The sequence below is a fragment of the Dreissena polymorpha genome, chromosome 10 (genome assembly GCF_020536995.1).
Source record: "Dreissena polymorpha isolate Duluth1 chromosome 10, UMN_Dpol_1.0, whole genome shotgun sequence".
In the NCBI taxonomy this organism is placed as follows: domain Eukaryota; kingdom Metazoa; phylum Mollusca; class Bivalvia; order Myida; family Dreissenidae; genus Dreissena; species Dreissena polymorpha.
Window position 1 is genome coordinate 89003372 of NC_068364.1, and position 19795 is coordinate 89023166.

The 19795-nt window shown below is 34.5% G+C and overlaps 1 protein-coding gene and 1 long non-coding RNA gene across 2 annotated transcripts in view; one reads left to right on the forward strand and one right to left on the reverse strand.

Moving 5' to 3' along the window:
* Positions 1-18507, forward strand: part of LOC127848818 (uncharacterized) — a 267995-nt gene extending 249488 nt beyond the window's left edge. The window contains exons 2-3 of the long non-coding RNA XR_008034784.1: positions 14359-14417; positions 18451-18507. This is a non-coding gene — a long non-coding RNA (uncharacterized LOC127848818). The remainder of the gene's footprint in view (positions 1-14358; positions 14418-18450) is intronic.
* LOC127848811 (A disintegrin and metalloproteinase with thrombospondin motifs adt-1-like) overlaps positions 1-19795 on the reverse strand; it is a 410245-nt gene that overhangs the window by 374435 nt on the left and 16015 nt on the right. The window lies entirely within an intron of this gene.

A 19795-nucleotide genomic window follows, 5' to 3' on the forward strand; every position in this document is an offset into this window, starting at 1 on the left:
TGATAGTACGAAGAGATATATGAATTATCTAAATGATCATTTCTGAGAAAGTACACATATCATAACATTAGTTGAATAGTTGTAAGAACTTACCTGTGCACAGATTTTCTTGTATTGTTTACCAGGTTTTCCGAAGGAAAAAACTGGATATTAGATTGGCGAATGTCGTCGGGCGTGGCGGGCTGGCGGGCGGGCGGGCGGACGGAAAAAACTTGTCCGGGCCATAGCTATGTCAATCATTGTGAGATGTTATAATCATTCGGCACATTTGTTCACCATAATTGGACGGTGTGTCGCGCGAAAGAATTACGTCCAAGGTTATCTCCAAGGTCAAGGTAACAATTTGAGTTGAAAACCTGGTTTAGTGACAATTTTGTCCCTTGTTTTTGTTACAAAATGACAGAACATTTGATAGAACTTAAAATAACGAATGTTGCATAAAATGTTATTTTTATAATTTGTAAAAGGTTTATCAATGACTTTGCCTTATTTGACAGTTGTTGAACCCCAAAACTCAACAAGGTGTACATAATACGATTATAACCAAGTTTGATAAATATCCACCTATCCAACAGGGTGACGTAGTAGGATATCCAACAGGGTTAAATAGGAACTCCACCCATCTAACACTGAAAAAAATCTGGATAAAGATTATGTGGATTAAGAATACTTTAGTGGTTGAGAAACATTTGATTTAACCCTTTGTATCTTTCACACTTGAAGTCTCAAATCAAGTTCTTGTTTGTTTTACATGCACTTTTTTCATGCAAAATGCTGATTAGATAGCACGAAATTGCATCATGTCAAGGTGCCATTTCAAAAAATTTCGACGACAGGAGGGGACACCACTCCCGCACCCTCCCCAGTTGAGCCCCCCCCCCTCCCCTCTTACAAATTTCTGGATACGCCTCTGATAGTAACCATATGCATTTGTAAATGAATTTCCTAATGATGCACACTGCACAGTTGTTCCGGGATTTGTAGATATTTGTTTTTATAATTATGCAATCAATATAGGTTACCTCATTATATACATTGTGTTATTCATAGCTTTACCTCTTGTGGATTTTATATTTCGTCAAAGTTTTATGATTGAGAGTTTAAATGTCTTCTGTCTCAAATAAAGAAACTCGTAGTGATAGAAACGACCTAAATGTTTTTTTCAATTCTATGTCCGTCTCTCTAGTTTAAAATATCCTTTTTGAATTACAACAATCAAATGTTATTTTTTGTGTTTCTTGTTATTGTATTATATTTGGGAAAGTCGTCGTAAATAATTATAAAACCTATTCGTTTTGTGTTTTACCGGTATGTGATGTTAGTCCATTTCATTTCATATAATTAGTTTTTATAGTTAAGGGCGGATATTTGCGTCATTATGCTTTCAAAAGTAAACGTAAGAGGTCAAGATTTTCTTTCATTGCTGAATCACACGCTAAATACATTTTGCACTAAAAGCTTGTTGTGTGATGTACTGACAAACTTGAACTGAAAATCAAATAGGATATTGTTACGTGTTAGAGCTCGTTGCTTTGACTTCACTGTAAAAACATTGAAGCTGTGGTAAATCAATGATAAATAAAAAGAAAGGTCCCTGACAATACGGGAATGCTACTGTGTTATTCTCTCGTTTTATAAAACGTTATTTACGACCAGGGTGAGCCTAAATAAATGTTTATGTAAAATTAGTATAAAACGGTGATGATCAGGTTCTATAATAACTATTGTCATCTACTTTTGCTGTTTTTATGTGTCTTCATTGAGGCCCGTGTTTATGTAAGTGAAAATATGCATTTCGACCACGGCTATGATATTGACGAATCGTGTGTGTTTCTCTTCACCGAAAGTAATTATTTGACCCAATGATGACAAACTTTATCTTCAAAAAGTAGTTACTTGTGCGTTTTTTTCTTATCAATTTCTTTTAACGTGCATTGGAATGTATGCTATGATACCGCCTTCAGCAGTAACTATTGTTTCAGACACATACAAACTTCCAAAGACGCTTCTCTCATTCTACTCAAGATAACTAATACAATGGAATTCACTACCTCCCCACATACATGAGGCAGCCACAGTAGAAGTATTCGAAACCCTTACTCTTGTGGCCGTCATTGTCTCCCTTATCCACATGTAAACACTTACAATGTAAATAGTTTTAAACTAACACCCAACTGAGCACTTTTTGTGCAGTTTTCACCCCTTAACAAATAGGCGCCGGCACAAAATCGTCTATTTAGAAGGAGTGCTGTGCCAGAAGAAGAAGAAGATGTCTGTTTAACAAGCCAAGTCACGTAAGTTTGCACTTCTTAGAATAACGCGTCTTGATTAAACGCGTCTTGTGTTCGTTGCAATGCGTATGAACATGTATATGCAATACATTAGTAACAAAGTTCATAATTAAGGATTTTATTCCGACCTGCTGGGGCAATAGTTGTTAATGTCTTTAATAATGTTCTCGTTAATCAATCTGTATTTTCCGTATTAACATTAATGTCTGTTAACTATATCTCGGTTCAAGCATACATTTTATTGAAACTATCAACGGACAAATAGCCCTTCTCGCCTTAGACCTATAATACATTTTACTTTCGACCGTTGAGTTTCCAACTCTTTACAGAGATATTTGCTCCGTGGGTTGGTTTCATACAAAAAAATCGTCATTTACTTAAAGTTGTTAACTCTGACCTGTCTACCTTTTCCGCAGATTTTTCTCTTTTGGATACTTAGTTGATTCATGCATTACGCATGCGTGTTTCAAATAACGTGGCTACACTTCCGTCTAAAGTTGACAGATCAGAAACGTAAATACAAATCAGTTTTAGTTGTTTAATACTAAACATGGGATCAAGTGGTGAATTCGGAAATCCACTAAGAAAGTTCAAGCTTGTTTTCCTTGGAGAACAAAGTGGTGAGTTGCCCATTATATATATTTGTAATGATTCTCTGAGTCTCGCTGAGTTTTTACCAGTTGACAAGCGTTTAAGAATTACTTTTTTGCTTTGATAGTTAGAAGGTTAAGGAAGATAATGAGATTTTATGAAAATATTCTGATAAGTAGTTTGTGTAAAATACATTTAAAATCATGACAATGTTATACATTTAGAAAATTAATCTTATTGTTAATAATCATGTAAAATAGATCATGCATTCAATGATTCATGAATCTTTGACAGGTAGCATGTGTATCCGTCATTCCAGTCTTCTTAATGAATATACCTCTTTTTAAAGAAGACTTTTTTGATGTTCCAATCTTTCGTTAAATGTGTATTGTTGGACTAGCTGAAATAATTCGCGTTCAGAATAACTCTTAACGCTGAAACTCCGGTCTGTAAAAACCATAACGAAAAATAAATACAATACTATTATGGGAATTACAGTATTTACAAGTGTATATATCTAACATCTACCCGTTGTTTGACAAATATGAACTAAGATCACAAAAATTACCTGTATTTCATTCGAAATCAAAGACATTGAACAATCATTTTCTCAAAGGCAACCATTTTGGCATTGTTGTTGTTGTTCTTATTTCGTACTAGTGCTGCAACAATAGACCAGTTCACGCGTGACGTCACGCGCACCTGCGTGTTTACATCCGGGCTATTTTGGTAGTCAAAAGAAAGATACAATCAATGGGGAGAAATAGAGCGTGATCGGTACAGGATAGTATAGCATCATTTCTCTAATTATCATTTTATAGATATAATTATCATCATTGTTAATTTCAGATCTTGATCATTGTCGATGGAAATAAAGATCCTGAAGCAAATAGTTGATACTTATTTATGATCAAGATCTTAAATTCGTCAGAACGTTAAACACATGTCAAAACAATCACGCGGACGCTTGAGAAATTATAAACCTCATGAAACTTGGTTAAGCACATCACTGGCCCGTGAAGAAGCCTTGCGAAACAGGCACATGCGGTGTGCAGAAAAACTGTCAGAGCACACTCAGAGATTACCACCTCTAGCTGTGGGAGACAATGTTCGCCTGCAAAACCAGATCGGACTCTATCCTCGCAAGTGGGACAAGACTGGCGTGGTAATTGAAGTTCGCCAATTTGACCAGTATGTGGTACGACTTGATGGCTCAAGACGGGTAACCCTTCGCAATAGGAAGTTCCTACGAAAGTATGTCCCCGTTCAACTACAACCACGACGGCTGTCCATTGATAGTGACCTAGCACTCAGGCTACCTGCAGCAACAACTGAAAATCCCACAGGACACTCCATCACACCAGCAGTGACCCCAACACATGCAACCAGATCTACGCCGGCTGCAACCAACACCGGGATCCCAACTCACTCTGCTCCTCACCCTACTGCGTCACCCAGTAAGGTAACGCCAAGCAGCAGTGAGACACCCAGCCGAGGTAACCTGCAGCAGAGTCGTCGTCAGCTAGCCTATACTGAGCCTCCGAGTCCTGACAGTCGACCAGTAGACATTTCCGTGGACACAGGACCAAGTCGTGAGACACCAAACCGCACAACCCCGCCAACGGACCTGTTGTGCCTTCCAGTCAGACGATCAGAAAGAACTAGAACTGCCTCAGAGTGGCAGAAAGACTATGTCATGTGATTGTTGACAAAGACTCATATTGTTGACCACATCAAAGACATTTGCCTTTTCTTGTTGTTAAAAAGTTCTTCTTTTTTTTTCTTACTTTATAAGGGAGTAGACCTGGTGGGCTCCAATGTTCCCAGTACTTTTTATTATCAGTCTTTGTTTCAACTTCAGTTAAAGTGTAATATTATTTCATATGAACATTTCATACCCAAAGACTTGGGGGGAGATACAGGATAGTATAGCATCATTTCTCTAATTATCATTTTATAGATATAATTATCATCATTGTTAATTTCAGATCTTGATCATTGTCGATGGAAATAAAGATCCTGAAGCAAATAGTTGATACTTATTTAATCGGTTAAATTTAAACGATTATATTTAGATGTTATTTTTCAACATGCCAACAAGTTGTTCTACGTTACTGAAACAAATAAGATTGAACACAATGAATAAATAGATCAAATCCAAATAAAAAACATTTACAAATTAACCATAATGTCTGGGCAGGGACCTTTACCCTGGTCCGGGAAAACTAACATGTTGACACATTAAATAAACATTTAATTAAATTAAATGCAATAGTTTTCATTTGATTGTTTGCATCAATCTTAAAATCGTTTAAGCCTTTGTATACCGGTGTTTGATTGCCCCTTTGTTCTGCCTAATCCGACTATCTCGTTTTGATCAGATATTGTCCAGACCTAACTAACAACATGGTGTCATAAATCACACTAGGTGGCAGATGACAGTCTGGTCATTAAACGCAATTGATGATGCCACCATGTCTTCATTCTGGTAGTATTAAGTAACTAGGCATTTGGTTGAATAAATTTACCACCGACATACTTAACAGTTGCTTAAATTAGATATGTTACATAATTATTGTACAAATTTGAAGTCTATAGATTATCAGAAATTGAACACGGTAAAGAAAAAGGCCCGTTTTATTTATAAAAAAATAAAGTATTTATGAATTAATAAATGTAAATAAAAAATATTTAACGTATTTAGCGGGCATCGGTTAATTATAAATACGTCATTCAGTATGAAGATGTAATGTTACGGCAATGCACGAAATACATCATAAAAACAAGAAATTACGTTTGACATCAATGGGGGTAAATAATAATGAAACAATGTGTATATATTATATTATATATGTATATATATTATGTTGTGTGTGTGTGTGTGTGTGTGTTTGTGCGTGTGTGTGTGATAAATGTTAGATAGTTGTCACTCATACTCGATCACTAGTAACGAGTTTACAAAATACATGAAAACACAGTTCAATTTGCATCATGTGAGGTTGTGTTTTTCAGTTTAATGTTAATATTCCTCGAGTCATTCTCTGAACAACACCCATCCAAATTAAAATTACATGTAAATACCGTCATGAACTTCGCTTTTAATAGGGCTTTGTAGTACGTTTATTTTCAATGAAACACTGACACATTCTAGCTATCACTTATTTTTTATTATTCTAGTTTACGCATGCAATTGATAATTATAATTTTATAATTAGATGTATCATTATTTTTAATGAAGCTTTTCTGCAAATAATTATACGGCTAATGCATAGAGCTCTTTGTTGCGTCGAATTGTCTGTCGTTCAGTCTTCAGACAATCTTAATTACTTTTATGCTAATGACGCGTTCTTTTAAAATGCAAATAAATGTGTTAATGCATTCTTTTGGCACTGAACATTATATTTTTTAAATATTATTTAGGTGTTGTTTTTTAAGTTTCTTTTCGATGTATTGACTAAACAAGTCTAGTTATCCATATGCTTTGCGTTAGCTGTAAGCAATGCTTTTTGACTACCAGTGCATTGCGCATGCGCGAAAATCGGGAATCAAAACAATAACAATGAACTGGCCTATATACCGGTATATCGGTATATATCGCAATGCGCAATCCGCATATTGTATTGTGATATGATTTTCGTCATACCGGTACGAAAATTTTACTAACATGCATCTATGATTTCCTTCAGAAAATCCATCCAAAATAATGATATCAAGGTAAACAAAACAAAGCCATATTTTGTAAAAATAAATTGTTACGTAAAAATGGCATTCTAAAAAGTCTATTATACAGAGTAGCGTTGTTACATGGCAGGGCTCGACATTAACTTTTGAAGCCACTTGTCCAGTCGGACAAGTTGACCATAATTTCACTTGTCCTGACCAAAAAGCAACTTGTCCTGACCATTATATCTTTGTTCTGCTCAGTACTTTGCAAAATAATGAAATAATACAAAATGCTCAAATCATAAAGACTTGAATCGTTCAAATTACATGTAAACATAATTGTAGGCAATTTCAATACAAAAAGAACTGACTAGAATAACAGGAAAACTCAAGATTATTGATTTTTAAACATAATACAAAGCCATAATAGCCGACAAAAACTTGTGTGTTGCCAACATCAAACAGAAAATGTTAAAACGGATGTATATGTACAGTACTTAACTGATATTTAAAAAAAAATCATTCTATACATAGGGAGGACGTCACTACGTTAATTGTCTGTAAGACCGATGTGTACCGGTGTCGTAAAATGCATATTCTTTACAAGGGAGAATATTCTTGTTATCTTGGCAAAGAAAAAATTGTTAAGGGTTGCTTCCCTTGTGAACAGTACAGTGTAGTACATGTATTACAAGGATATATCGGAATATCTCGGGCTTCAACGATTAAACGTATACAAAATATACTCGGAAAAGTTATCTCCACAGAAATAATGGCTTTAAAGGCATTTTTGCTAAGTTATACAATTATAATTACCACTTGTCCTGTCGGACTAGCAAATTTCTTTATTTACTTGTCCGGACTAACTATTTGGTTGTCCCGGACAGTCGGACTACCTTTAATGTCGAGCCCTGCATGGGAGCATTCATTCTATGCTTTTAAACGAATTATCGTTGAATTAATTACGCACAACTAAATGTTTTGTTTGATTCTGAAATGAGCATTATTAAATGTGTAATCCGAATTTCGGAAACATGCTTCCGAAATGTAATGCTAACGCGACAATAAAAAAAGTGCTTTATTCTTTTTCTCAATAAAAAGCACGCGAAAATTATACAGACATGTAATACGTCGCGTGCAAAGTGTGGGTGTATTTGTGTTGTATAAAACAGGAACATCACGTCAGGCGATTTACGCGTGTTCAGTGGGAAAAAACCGCCCGATTGGAAGTTATTTCATCACATCATTAAATAGTAACAACAGGCTTTGTCCGCTCCATTTTGGGAATACGCCACACTGGAATTTTGGGAATTTCGCGTCGTGAAAACCCCCATTTTGGGAAAAAAATATTGGCAAAATTGGCTCAATTGGGAAAAATTATCGCATGTAAATAGTGTTTCTTATATTTCAAAGAAGCCGTTAACTGGTAAATAACGACTATTTTTAGAAACTTATTATTTAAATTTTACAAAGTATTATGAACATGTTAGATTAGTGCAGGTTTTTTAATCTGAATTTGGGGAAAAGGCCTGGCCTTTTTTGAGGTGAAAAAAATCGTGCGAAGCGCCGGATTTTGAGGAAAATAAGGAAAGTCTTAAATAATCATTAACATATTTTACAGTTTTTAAAACAAATTCAAGGCAACAGATAATTTAATTATGCAACACTTTCTATGTTCTTCACCGGATCAGGTTAACCTATATATTTTAAGGTAAAAAAAATAATTGGAATTGGGAATTTTTCTTTTCAATTGGGAAAAAAACAACCAGATTTGCATTGGGAATGGGGCCGAATTTCGGACCCGTGGCATAGGGCGGAAAAAGCCTGAACAAATGCCAAAATGTTTTTGATATTTAAGAAAATTGGTGAATGTTTGTGTTTTGTGTTATTCTTGAGCATTTTTAAAGTAAACATTTACCAGAATTTGCTTTAAAACTGGAATATACGGGGTTATCGGGTAATTGGCGAGTTATAATTCTGGTACAAGTAAGCAATATATTGCGATATATTGCAATACGGGTTTTTGAACTGACAAAATATTGCAATACCCTTTTTGGCATATTGTTGCAGCACTATTTTGTACCATAGCTATTTCGTACCTATTACTTTTGGGGTATTTCGTTACTGTCGATTCTAATATTTTGAGTTATAGTAGTTATAATTATTCTTTTGCTTCTTTTTCTTCTTATGATTATTATTTCCAATTTCATTTCTTACTGTTTTGTGCATATTGCACACTTTTTTTGTTCGAACTCAGTTACAAACATAGTTGAATTTAACCTCCACCAAGGGAGATAACATAACCTTTACTAATACTATACAAAGATTCATATTGGATGAAACAAACTCGAAATATAGTTTATTAACAGGTAAATTTCGATATATTTTGCTCAATATATACTATCTAGGCAACGTTCTTTCATAATAGTCAAAAATATGTGTGTATTTAAATTCAGGAGTGATGCGACCGAAATTCGTGTCGGAACTCTCGCTATTAAAAAGATAGAGTGGACTATTGACGCAAAGAGTCTGCCAAAGCAAACATCATCAAAAGACTATGGCTGCAATTTATATTGACTATTCTTGGACAAGATAACAAAAAACTGTTTGTAAATCTGCTATATTTTCATAAATTACTGTCTAGATTTAGCACCCCACAGTAGTCTATATCATGTATAATGTTTCTTATGGTTCAACTCTTCTTATATGTCTGCATATATTGTTCTATAAATAATTTCAGAAAGGATATAAGAAACTTGTCCTTTAAATATTTTCTCAATTTTTCACAAAGATGGTCTTTGAATTTTTGTTATGTTTCTTGTTTTCCAACTGACCCTAATTTTCACCCCGTGAAAATACAGCTGATAAGTCACTAGTTTTAACTACCATAACTTAAAATGTCACTTTTTATGATTTTTGACAGGCGCGACTTTATAGTTATGGACCAACCCCATTAGGAAAGTCAACCAGAAATTCCCGAAAAGTTGACAGTTAACAAAGACCGGTCCAAAATAGCATTTAAATGCAGTAAATCAATCACTTGATCGGAAAGATTGACATTTTTCACATTTAACTGATATATTCTTTCACAAAATACCAACTTAAACATGTAAAATTTATCTATTCTGCTCTTACATATCGAGAAAAACAGCGATGTGACAGACTTTCTTGAAATGCGAATCTCCCGAGATTTCGCGGTCATATGACGTTATTTCTATTTTTAATAACATACCATGTGCTCAAGTGTTTTCAAATTCAGAATGACATTTCCCGGTATTTTAGATTATTCTGGCATGTTTTGTAAACAAATTGTAGTGTAAATTGAAACTCAAGGTAACTATTATTTAAAACTACCTGATTCACACTGAAATCAGTCTTATAATCCACCAGACATAAGTTGTTAATCACAAATAATAGATTTCATAAAACGAAAGTAATGTTTAAAATTTCAGCAAAAAATCTCAATGTCGATCCGAAAGTATCCAAATGAAAACTCGTCACGTGACAAAGCGACAATGGCGTCAAAATTGTGAATTTCAGACTGATGAGAGTTATTTTCATCTATTGTAAGATGCATTTGAAACATTTGAACCTTAAAATTTTCCCCGATGCAGTAATTTATATTCATTCACCAATATACGTAGAAGTGTATTCAAGAAAATGAGCTTTCTTTGATTTATAGCGTGACATAAATATGTTACGACTCTGGTTGACTTTCGATACGGGGTTGGCTTCAGCGTACAGGTATATCAATTCTATATAAACTGTACGCTGAAGTTTCTTTAGCTAATAAGTCACAAGGATAAATTAAGTTGTGTTTTGTGGTACAAAAAGTTATTGAGCTATCTAGGTTTCTTGATCAAAACGTACGTTGCTTCATATAGGACAACATTTATGTGTCAGAGTACTCACTGACAGCCACAAAGACAAACTCAGTGACCCGACCAAATAAATTAGTCCTGTCTCTCTATATTGTGTTTAAAGATTGTTATTGTTTTTGTTTTAAACCTGTTATAGTTGTTGTTATGGGTGCTGGAGGTTTCGGTACATGTGTATATAACAAGTTCGGTAAATTGGATTTATATAGTAAATGTCGTGGAGGTTTCGGTAAATTGGTTTTTTATAGAGGTGGTATACCTTCAATGAGGTGTTAATGATAACTATTATTGGCTTACAATAACCTCAGGGGCATATATTTGCAAACTGTGGATTAATTTTGAGTTGAGTAATTAATGCTATGCCTACGGTAAAGAATTGACATGACGCCTTATCAGTGATCGCTCCGCCCACTTAATCACGTGGCTCAGCGGGAAGAAAACCTAGACAAGCTTACACCAAAATGGCTTCTTTGTCTATAGACTGCATATAGATTTTTGCGATATTCCGGGTGATTTTATGGACTTGTTTAACACCATATTACACTTGTAAAGGGGTTGATGCCATTTAGTTATTCTGCAAATGCAAAAGATATACGATTAAAGAGAACATCAGCTATTTATAACGGGTAAATCGGTACATTAAACACGCTCTCAAACGCTTGCGCGCTTACCGAAATTAAACCCGTAATTACGTGTAATGGTGGTATTTGCAATAAATTAACACTTCACCGGTATTTACCCGTGTTATTAACAAAATTATTACCGAAACATTCCCCCCTACCCGTGTATTTGACACGAAATAGCGCTTTATAACTGGGAATTCGGTGAAGTTTTACGCGCTTTCTGACGCCGGGTGGGTACCTCAATCCCACATGTTATTGCGTATAAAAGTGATATTAATCATATTAAACATTGCTTATGGGACATTTATCAATCACTATAATTTAAAGCGCAAAAACAACACAGTAAGTTTGAACATTGTCTGATATAAAATTAGCGTTGTACGAAATGGAATACGGTCAGGCTATTATTAATTAATAAGGCTACCAATATCAGACGCTCGCGCAGGTACCGACTTTCCCGAAGTTGCCGCATTTATTGGTTAACTAATATCAGTAATAATAACTCTTTTACAATAGCATTTATCTATACGTCTTTATTAAAATAATAACAAAATGGTTTTCACTTGTTTCTGACACACACAGAAACGCGATTTTTAACGGAGATTTAGTAAAGTTACACAAATTGGGTACCAAAATTCTCAATTATTTTACATGCACACGTGACATAATACATACTTAATAATGCTTAGTTATTGCTTATATGACCTTTTAAGTTTGTGAAATAAATTAATGTTCCATAAAGGGGATCTCGGTAATTCTTGACGCTTCCACTCGCTCTTGTTAAGACCGCATTGCCGCGTTGGAAATGGTATAAATTTAATTCATCTAACTTATCTTTCTGGATACCAAATGTCAGAGCTGCATTAACCCTTTTTAGACCGTTTTTGCCATATTTCATTTCCGTTTTTTATCCGAACAAAATAAACGAAACTCGTTTAAAAATGAGTTCTAGGCATTAGGATCTTCGGCTTTGGAAACGAAATAAATTCAATGTCACCAACTAATCTGTCAGGATATCGATTGTCCGAGTTACATAATCCCCATTGACACCGTTTAACCATTTTTAATCGTTTTTTAGGAGGAAAACAAAAGAAACTCATTGGAATAAAAGTGAACCTAAACATGTAGCTTGTCTAGAAAATGGCGGACAGCTCGTTGCTAACGAGTGCGCCCGATTAATCGATCGCTGATTGGTGGATCAATTCTAGTGGGCGGAGCAATCATAGATAAGGCGTCATGTCAATTGAGGGGCATGAATGAGCTACCTCTGAACTTTTTAAAACGAATTCTTTTAGGAAATTGTAGGTACCAATCCAAAAAATGTAGATTGAATTTAAAATGTAACTCTTTTGAAAGTAAATTTACGATTTAAATAACTCAATACTATTTTTTTTTTGTATAATTGGTGCTTTTATGTAAATAACATAATAGTAATAATAAATGATGATTTAAGACGGAATTGATGTAAGATCTTACATTAAGTTTAATGCTATTAAAAAAAGGGTAAAATATTGTAGACATGATTTATTAAAAAAAACATAACAAAAAAATAAATAAACAAATATGAAATAATTCGTTTGATATTGATTTCAGTTTAAATATAAAGCACAATAGTATTTTAGACCACCGAAAAGCACTCAATTTCTCAATATATACATGAGGTAGTTTGCCAACATAATAAATATGTTGCCCAGCTCTTGCCACGTGCAGGCCACCTCTTGTAAGAACCAAGTGTTGAATTACATATTACATATAATATGCCTGGATAAAACACTAATATTACAATACACCATCAGCGGCCGAGAGCAGAATACTTAAAAATTGTGGATTGCTTCAAATTAAAGGTCAAATTCCGAGTGAGCTTTATATATAACAATGTTTTATTATTTCTTTCTGGTTGAGAAACAAACAAGAAAAAACAATATATAACATATAATACGTGTACGTAATTTATAAAAAGAAATATAATTATACGCGTTATGTTTTATAATTTTGTTAAATGCGCATGCCATTAAACGTTGAGTTAAGCGAAGAGATGCGAACTAAATTACACATAATTAAAAACTTTAAAAAAATAACATCTAACATAATGCCAGCAGACCCGAATGAATACACTGTGTATTAGCAACCTGCTGTGGTTATCCCTATCTTATCAGCTCAATACACAGGCACCTGGCTACTGTATTGGAACAATGGGATTTACAGCCAAAGTAATTGATTTCATTTCCAAAAAAAAATAAGCGCGTAGTCACATATAAATAAGATACATTACTGACACAGTGCAATATAAATAAGACACATTAGCATCTTTCAGAGTTTTAGAGGCGTCAAAGTTCAGGATTATGCCTGAAATCAGGATTTTGGCCCTTAAGGACCAATTTTGATATTGATATAAATCAGAGGATTTTTTTCTGGAATTTTAAGATTATTGTCACAAAATGTCATCTTAAACACAAATTATTTTACTTTGACATACTGTTTACAAAGTTATATACAATTGTAAACAAAGTTACATAAGTTATTTACACTAATAAACAAAGTTACATGAATTATTAACCCTTCTTTGCTCTGGCCCCAAAACGATAGGCCTATTTTCAGGATTTTAGATTTTAGCCAATGGACACCCCTGGAGTTTCCACATGTCTGTTAAAGCATGTTCATGATCTAAATATACATATTTAGATTATTTTTAGAAAAATCAACTTGATAACATATCCCACCCTCAATATTTAACAAATTATTAAGGCATATCAATGTAAACTTTTGTATTAAGAAGTGTGTGTGAATGTCAGAGTTTATTTACAGGTCTTCACGACTACCTTATGTGCTGACTTGATTGTAGGAAAAAAGAAGCAAAAATTCTAAGAAACAAATATATTTGATAAATTTTTTATTATTTTCATCTGATACACTTTAATTAAGGTTTTTCCAACTAATTGTATAAAAACATATATTAAAAACAAAAAAATCAGGACCTAAAGATAAACTTTTAGTATATAAATTACCTCCCTTGATTATAATATTATTAGGTTGCAAGCCTGGGTAATTAATATTGACACTTTGCAAGAATCTCTAAATTGATAACATCTACTCTTTACATTTTAATCAGATAATTTAATTAGTGCCAAACAACTCAATTAGTGTACACGCATATCGACTAAAGGTGCAATAATCCCAATTTATACCAATTTAACAAAACCTTCGCGGCATTTACTATATAAATCCAATTTACCGAACTTGTTATTTACCGAAACCTCCATTACTCGTTGTTATTATAGGAAGATTATATTGATTTGTTTTTACTTTTTGCAGTTGGGAAGACATCCTTAATCACAAGATTTATGTATGACAGCTTTGACAACACTTACCAGGTATTTGATTAATTAAGTTTACATACATATAGGATTAGGCATAAGTTTTCAATTCATCTTAGTATACATTACGCCTCTTTCCTATGGTGAAATCACAGGTATTTTAATATATTTAGGCAATCAGGAGTCAAAATTATCCCGTTCTAGAAATTGTCAAGGGTCAAATGAAATTGTGAGGGGTAAAGAAGTCCAGTGTCATTTTCTGTCTGCATATTTGTTCAATGCTCTGCAAATTTGACTAAGTATAAATTCAAGAGCAAGACTATCAAAAAAAAGTTAATTTTAATGAAATAGCATATATCAAAGAGTTAGTTTCCTTGTCATATTTCTGTGTATTAGTGTGTTTTTTATCCTGAGACTTGTGTGGCCCGTAGCTTCCACATGCATTGAGCATTTTGAAATAACCTGGCACAAAAGTTCACATCCATGAAATCATAACTTTTAATGTTAAAGGTTACAATGCAGAGCTTAATTGTCAAAATTGCGCTTGTGCAAAAACTTAAGGTAAGGGTTATATTTTAAAGTCAAATGAAGGACTTAATTAGGCTTATCTTGGGCGACTCCTAACACTCATGCATTAAGCTTGGACGACTCCTAACACACATGCATTAAGCTTGGATGACTCCTAACACACATGCATTAAGCTTGGACGACTCCTAACACACATGCATAAAGCTTGGACAACTCCTAACACACATGCATTAAGCTTGGACAACTCCTAACACACATGCATTAAGCTTGGACAACTCCTAACACACATGCATTAAGCTTGGATGACTCCTAACACACATGCATTAAGCTTGGATGACTCCTTACACACATGCATTAAGCTTGGACGACTTCTAACACACATGCATAAAGCTTGGACAACTCCTAACACACATGCATTAAGCTCGGACAACTCCTAACACACATGCATTAAGCTTGGACAACTCCTAACACACATGCATTAAGCTTGGATGACTCCTAACACACATGCATTAAGCTTGGATGACTCCTTACACACATGCATTAAGCTTGGACGACTTCTAACACACATGCATTAAGCTTGGATGACTCCTAACACACATGCATTAAGCTTGGACGACTCCTAACACACATGCATTAAGCTTGGATGACTCCTAACACACATGCATTAAGCTTGGATGACTCCTAACACACATGCATTAAGCTTGGATGACTCCTAACACACATGCATTAAGCTTGGACGACTCCTAACACACATGCATAAAGCTTGGACAACTCCTAACACACATGCATTAAGCTTGGATGACTCCTTACACACATGCATTAAGCTTGGACGACTCCTTACACACATGCATTAACCTTGGGCGACTCCTAACACACATGCATTAAGCTTGGATGACTCCTAACACACATGCATTAAGCTTGGACGACTCCTTACACACATGCATTAAGCTTGGGTGACTCCTAACACACATGCATTAAGCTTGGACAACTCCTAACACACATGCATTAAGCTTGGATGACTCCTAACACACATGCATTAAGCTTGGATGACTCCTTACACACATGCATTAAGCTTGGACGACTTCTAACACACATGCATTAAGCTTGGATGACTCCTAACACACATGCATTAAGCTTGGATGACTCCTAACACATGCATTAAGCTTGGACAACTTCTAACACACATGCATTAAGCTTGGACGACTCCTAACACACATGCATTAAGCTTGGACGACTCCTAACACACATGCATTAAGCTTGGATGACTCCTTACACACATGCATTAAGCTTGGACAACTCCTAACACACATGCATTAAGCTTGGACGACTCCTAACACACATGCATTAAGCTTGGACGACTCCTTACACACATGCATTAAGCTTGGACGACTCCTAACACACATGCATTAAGCTTGGACAACTCCTAACACACATGCATTAAGCTTGGACAACTCCTAACACACATGCATTAAGCTTGGACAACTCCTAACACACATGCATTAAGCTTGGACGACTCCTAACACACATGATTTAAGCCCAGTTTTGCCAGAATCAGGGGTGTGATTTTTCCGCGGATTTCCGCGGATCGGGTTGTCCCGGATGTCACTTCTGAGATTTGCGTAAATTCGTTTTAAAAAATTTGGGGCCGGGAGAGGGGCTACCACCGATTCCGCGGACGTATTTCATAAGCGGCCCGAAATATCCGCGGCCCGCGAAATCTCTCCGCATCTTACACTGGTATATTATGCCTAAGCATTTTTAACAAGCCATATAATTGGCTGTCGTTTCCCAATCTTCCAATTAAAATCGTGTTCTTAAAATGCGCTCTGTGATTTGTTGCAAATTGCGCCGATGTGAAGAGAAAATTAAGATTATTGAAATAACAAATAGCAATCGAATAAACGACGGACATTACCTAGTCTGATAGGAATGTGTTTGTCAAAAAAAACGACTACGTTTTAGATACAAGCAACACATATTTTGTTAAGAAATGTGCCCACTGAATTTGTGTCACGGAAACCAGTGTTTGCAAATTGGAGTTTAGTCTACTTGCGAAGTAAAACAATTTAGAAGAGTATCGTTCGAACATGGAAATAGACAAACATGATTTGATTTTTATATGTCTGTGGGTCTGTGTATAATCAGATTCATATGCATATTCTGCTTTATTATGTTTGTCACGCTGTTCAGTTAACTGAAATAGCTTTGAACTGAGTGAAGATATAAAATGCAAGATATTGAAAGGTAAACAAATTAAATATATTCATTTAACTCAGTTAATACATCATTAACACCAGAAGATCACTCAAGTGTGTTTGTTTATATTTAGTCTATTAACTGTTATTCAATACATTGAAAAACTGCTGCTATTGATCACAATAAATACTTAACTGTTTACTTTGCATCCTCAGTATGTTAAATGTGAAGTTTAACAAGTTTTTTTAAAGAAATGTTGTTATGAAGTTCAAAAAGTTGTTTATTTTAATGTCTGTTTTTATGTTTGTCATTGGGTTATGCGCGCCATTCGCGCAGTCAAAATCAGTCAACAGAATTTTCCTCCCCTCTGACTTTGCCTTAATCACACCCCTGAGAATTAGGCTCATATAGTACATGTATGTCTTTGCCAAAGCAGCATGTGCAGGGTATTCACTGTCAGTGATAGCTCAAGTTTTATTATGTTATGACACAATTTCAATGTCATTGGAAAGTTATGTACTCTAATATGGCTTTTCTATTTAATATACCTCACATGTTGGCCCCCAAAATTATGGGCTTTGGAAAATTATGTTTAATTTAAAATATGTAGACATGTATTAAAGTGCACTTTACAAATCATTCTTGAGCAATAAATTCTGTTCTTTGGACTTGATTTTATTTAATGTTTTCTTCTTTTGTTCTTTTGAAGGTCTTTGTAAATGCATCCAGCAAAAAAACTACTACATTTTTATCAAAATATGTTTATACATCCTTTAAAGTTGTTTATTGTTTTTTTGTTGGTCAATTCAAATTTATAATGTCTTTTTACCAACATTAGGTCATGTGATCGGTCCAAAAAGGATATGTAGCCAAAGAAACAAATATTTGTAGTAGTCTGTTTTTCATTGGAAAGCAGGTTTGGCAATAATATATTAAGCACATCATCCGATTTATGCCTATAAGTGGACTCTCCCATCCTTCTAAATTGGATCAATTTATTTCCAAAATTAGGGATGTCTTACTCTAAGTATATTTATTTCTATATTTAGAATATTTCTTACATAAATTTCTTTAAGCAAACAGCGAAGACCCTGATGAGACGCCGCATCATGTGGCGTCTCATCTGGGTCTACGCTGTTTGCCAAGGCCCTTTTTCTAGACTCTAGGCATAAATGGGTTTTAATAATAATAATATACATGTATGTGCTATTGTTTTGGTGTAGATATTTTGTTCTAAAAGGTAAGTGTTACATGTACCAACGGTGCTGTAAATTTTAATTTCTATGTGAACAAGGTTGCTATAAGCCAAGCGTAATAAAATGTTATAAGATCACAAACAAATAATAATTTTGTTTTCGGTTTTCAGGCCACAATAGGAATAGACTTCTTATAAAAGACCATGTATTTAGAAGATCGCACAGTAAGTATTCGCGAAATTAAACCTTCATTACCATGTATTTTGCATACCCCTGAATTTCAATTTAAAGTTGGTATTATTGTACATGAAAACGTCGCTTTTTTGTCTGCTAATTTGCAAAAAATAATTTTGCTTACTGGTATGTAAATATCAATAATGGACAGCAGGTTAATTTTCGACCATTTTGGCATTTAAAATCCGGTGCGCTTTCCAGATGGTTGTGCTTAACACGTGGAAAAGTACAGTATGCGTTCAAAATAAATACTCAGCTTTTGTAATGGAATTAAAACTCTTACATAATATTATTTGTCAGATGTGTTGCATACTTTTATAAGTTACGACACTTCCCGCTTAAACTGGATTTCCATCAAGAAGCAATTTCATTTAAACTAAAAATTCTATTAAAGCGAAAAGTGTTGTCCAGGAAAAGCATGTGTGGACTGTACAGGCTAGCGTGTGTGGACTGCACAGGCTAGCATGTATGGACTGAATAGGCTGATCTGGGACAACGCTCAGGGGTTTTTCAGCACTGTCTGCGCCTCCAGAAAAAGGAGGCACTCCCAAAGCAAACGGAACCGATCCCAAACCAAAATTATAAAAAAAATCCCAATTAAAAAATTTTATTTATTTTTTTTTTAATTTAAGAATGAAGTGTCTTATAACTTGTGTGACTAACCAGTGTTTGTTTTGGTAAAAAATATCTGCTATAAGGTTTTGACTGTACAGTTCTTATCTCAGAGTGTAACTGTAACTGAAAAACAAAACTGCAGTACTTGAATTTACGTTGAAGATGCCCAATATTGCATCTGTTTATATAAAGAAGACAAAACAACAAATAAAAACAAATATATTTGTTAAACCACTGAATTATTTAAGCATGATAAATTCATTTTTTTCCCAAATGAGCCGTTTCATCAAAACAAAAATTCCCAAAATGGTCAATTTTGTCGATAAAAAATTCCCAATTTGGTCAGACTCCTTTTCCCAAAATAGGCAGAAAAACCCCTGACGCTTTACACACCTGCATTAAGCCCTGTTATCCCAGAGTGCAGCTCATCTGTCAGACATGTTTCATTGTTTGCACTAGCTTAGATCATCATCACACATAAAACATGGATCAAATTTAACAGTTAGCCTTATGTACCCAACTTTGACTGCACATTTTATACAGCTTAAGCCAAGTGCGTAATGTAAAAAATAAATCCATTGAAATTTCTTGAATAAATAGCGTTATCAGTTATAATTTGTGTATAAGTAAATCTGACTTACTGGAAATCTAATCACGTTAAAAACA